General features: G+C 39.8%; 1 pseudogene; it reads left to right on the top strand.

Annotated features, from left to right (window-relative positions):
- Positions 1–754: 754 nt before the first annotated feature.
- LOC112634736 lies at positions 755–2,411 on the top strand (annotated as a pseudogene).
- Positions 2,412–4,006: the final 1,595 nt, after the last annotated feature.

The following is a 4,006-nucleotide window of genomic DNA, read 5'->3' as shown; positions in this document are numbered from 1 at the left end:
CAAGAAGATGAAAAGAAAGAGAAGAAGAAATAGGAAGAGGAGAAAGGAAGAGGAGAAGGGAGAGAAGAAGAAAACAACAAGTATACATAATGGAAGGGAAGAAGTAAAACTCTCTTTATTGCAGACAGCATGATTGTGTACTGTAAAATCATAAGGAATCCAGAAAAAAACTCCTAGAGCTATTTGAACTCAGCAAGGCCTATGCAAGGTCAATATACAAAAATAGAATTCTATATACTAGCAATAAACAATCAGAAAAATAAAAATTACAATTTCATTTCCAACAACATCCAAAAGTATGAACTATTTACACATAAATGTACTAAACTATATTCAATAATTGTACATTGAAAGCTACACAACATTACTGAGGGAAGTTAAAGACCTAAATAATGAAGAGCTGTATCATGTTCGTGAGATAGAAGACTCAATATTATTCAGATATCAGGTTTAAATAATGCAATTTGTTGTTTGCATATTATGCACCAATAACTTTATTTTTAAAAAGATCTCAGGAGCAAAGAGTTCCTAATTATTAAGAAATAAAGTGATGTTCTTCACTTGTAAGAGAAAAACAAAGTCTTAAAAAGACACAACAAAACAAAAATTTTCAAATTTAATAACACTGGCTTGAAAGGCCTTAAATATTCTCAAAAAAAAGTTACTAAACAAGTTTCAAATATCAGAATGGCTTTTTCACAATGGGTTTCCTGCCAGAACACAGGTGTTGTAAAAACCACTCCTAAAGGCTAAAATGGGAAAGCAAAAGACTCATATCAACATCATCGTCATTGGATACATAGATTTGGGCAAGTCCACCACCACTGATCATCTGATCAACAAATGTGGTAGCATCAACAAAAGAACCATCGAAAAATCTGAGAAGGAAGCTGCTGAGGTGGAAAAGGGCTCTTTCCCATGCCCGGGTCTTGAATAAACTGAAAGCAGAGACTGAACTTCATATCACCATTGATATCTCCCCATGGAAATTTGATGTCTCAGGACACAGAGATTTTTATCATAAACATGAATCCAGGCATATCTCCAACTGACTTTCCTGTTCTGATTGTTGCTGCTGACATTGGTGAATCTGAAGGTGGCATCTCCAAGAATGGGCAGACCCATGAGCATGGTGTTCTTGCTTGTACACTGGGTATGAAGCAACCAATTGTTGGTGTTAACAAAATGAATTCCACTGAGCCACCCTATGGCCAGAAGAGAAAATTGCGAAAAACGACAGCACTTATATTAAGCAAATTGGCTACAACATGGACACAGTAACATTGCTGCCAATTTCTGGTTGAAATAGTGACAACACGCTCGAGCCACATGCTAACATGCATTGGTTCAAGGGATGGAAATTCACCTATAAAGATGGCAATGCCAGTGGAACCATGCTGCTTGACACTCTGCACTGCATCCTACCACCAACTCATCCAACTAATAAGCCCTTGGGTCTACCTCTCCAGTATGTCTGCAAAACTGATGGTAGTGGTACCGTGCTTGTGGGCCGAGTGGAGACTGGTGTTCTCAAACCCAATATGGTGGTCACCCTTGCTCCAGTCAATATTGTAACTGAAGTAAAGTCTGTTGAAATGCTCCATGGGCCAGGTGTGGTGACTCATGCCTGCAATCCCAGCACTTGGGAGGCCGAGGAGGGCAGATCACATAAGGCCAGGAGTTTGAGACCAGCCTGGCCAACATGGTGAAACCCTGACTCTACTAAAAATATAAAAATTAGCCAGACATGGTGATGCATGCCTGTAATCCCAGCTACTTGGGAGGCTGAAGTGGGCGGATCGCTTGAGCCCGGGAAGCAGAGTTTGCAGTGAGCCGAGATTGCACCACTGCACTCCAGCCTGGGCGACAGAGTGAGACTCCATCTCAAAAAAAGAAAAAAAGAAATGTACCATGAAGCTTTGAGTGAAGCTCTTCCTGGGGACAATGTGGGCTTCAATGTCAAGAATGTGTCTGTCAAAGATGTTTGTTGTGGCAGAGTTGCTAGTGACAGCAAAAATGACCCACCAATGGAAGCTGGCTTCATTGCTCAGGTGATTATCCTGAGCTATCCAGGCCATATTGGTGCTGACCATGCCCCTCTAATGAATTGTCACACAGTTCACATTGCTTGCAAGTTTGCTGAGCTGAAGGAAAAGATCGATTGCTGTTATGGTAATAAGCTGGAAGACAGCCCTAAATTCTTGAAGTCTGATGATGTTGCCATTGTTGGTATGGTTCCTGGCAAACCCATGTGTGTTGAGAATTTCTTGGACTATCCTCCTCTGGGTCGTTTTGCTGTTTGTGATATGAGACAGACATTTGCTGTGGATGTCATCAAAACAGTGGACCAGAAGGCTGCTGGAGCTGGCAAGGTTATCAAGTTTGCCCAGAAACCTCAGAAGGCTAAGTGAATATTATCCTTAAGACCTGCCACTCCAGTCTTAATCAGTGGTGGAAGAACAGTGTCAGAACTGTTTGTTTCAATTGGCCATTTAAGGTTAATAGTAGAAGAGGGGTTAATGATAACAATGCATTGCAAAACCTTCAGAAGGAAAGGAGAATGTTTTGTGGACCATGTTTGGGTTTGTGTGTGGTTTTTTTTGTTGTTTCTTCTATTTTTGTGCGTGTGGCAGTTTTAAGACATTAGTTTTTAAAATCAGTACTTTTTAATGAAAACAACTTGACTAAAAAGCTGTCACAGAATTTTAAGACCCATTAAAACAAAGTTTAATGAGGAAAAAAAAGAATAAGAATGACTTCCATTCTTAACAGTAACACTAGAATTTACAAGACAGTAGAACAATACTTCTATATTTCTGAGCAAAAATGATTACTACTCTAAAATTATCTAGCTGTCTTATCATTCAAGTGTCAAGAAGGAATAAAAACATTTTCAGACATGTAAAGCCTCAACAAATTTTCCTTCTGTGTACCTTATCAAGGAGCTACTTGAGTCCAGGAGCGGTGGCTCATACCTGTACTCCCCACCACTCAGGAGGCTGAGGTGGGAGAACTGCTGGAGCCCAGGAGTTTGAGGCCAGCCTGGACAACATGGTGAGACCACATCTCTAATGAAAAGAAGCAAAGAAGCTGCCTGAGGAACTGATACACTGAAACAAAGGAGTGAACCAAAACAGAGGAAGATAGGACATACAGTCTCAGAAAGGTGAAGAAAAATCCCAGGATGACAGGTGAGCACTGGGCCCAAAGAGCAACCAGGGCAAGTAGCAGGTCGAAAGATTCTAGTAGTGCTATCATCAGGAAGAGTAACACACACACACACACACACCCCTCACGTGTCTAATTGTATTAGAAGAGGTTACAGGACTGGGAAACAGTAGACCAGAAGCTTAATTCATGACTAGACACAGAAAACTAGAAAACCAACCAATTAACCAAATGACAATAAATAAAGAAATAAATAAATAAAACCACCACTAGGGAAACAGAAAGTTGTGCAAGAAAGGAAAAGTCGTAATAACAACCATAATATACCACATAACCTGGTGTGAATACTATTTACATAGCCATTAAAATGTGAACCTGCAATGTTAATTTAACAAAAATTATGACACAGCTATAATGGGTTGGTAGGGATATGGGCAGTGTATATATGTGTGTAGTTCAGGTGGAGGAGGGTGCAGAGAGAAGTGATTCTTCATCTTCTATGATGGAAAGTCAATAGGTAAAACCTAAAATTGAAAAAAAAAAAATCACAAATTAAGTTATTAGAGAGATGGAGATGAATACCAAAAGTTGTCAAAGAGAAATGCGTAAAACTACAGGGCTTTAAAACGTAAAGTTGTTTTTTTAAAAAAGCAATCCCTTGTTCCTACTTGTCACCAACCACTTACCACTCCCCTAGACATCAGTTTTACCTTTGCTGTGTCCTGTTGTTTGTCGTTATTGTTCTGTCAACACACATTTGTGGACCAGCTCCTGACACACTGTGCTGATTATTGAGGTGACCAAGATGAACAGCATCCCTAACTTGGAGAAGCTCAGA

The sequence above is a fragment of the Theropithecus gelada genome, chromosome 11 (genome assembly GCF_003255815.1).
Source record: "Theropithecus gelada isolate Dixy chromosome 11, Tgel_1.0, whole genome shotgun sequence".
Taxonomy (NCBI): Eukaryota; Metazoa; Chordata; class Mammalia; order Primates; family Cercopithecidae; genus Theropithecus; species Theropithecus gelada.
Note: the sequence above shows the minus strand (reverse complement) of the source record. Positions and strands in the feature narration are given on the sequence as shown.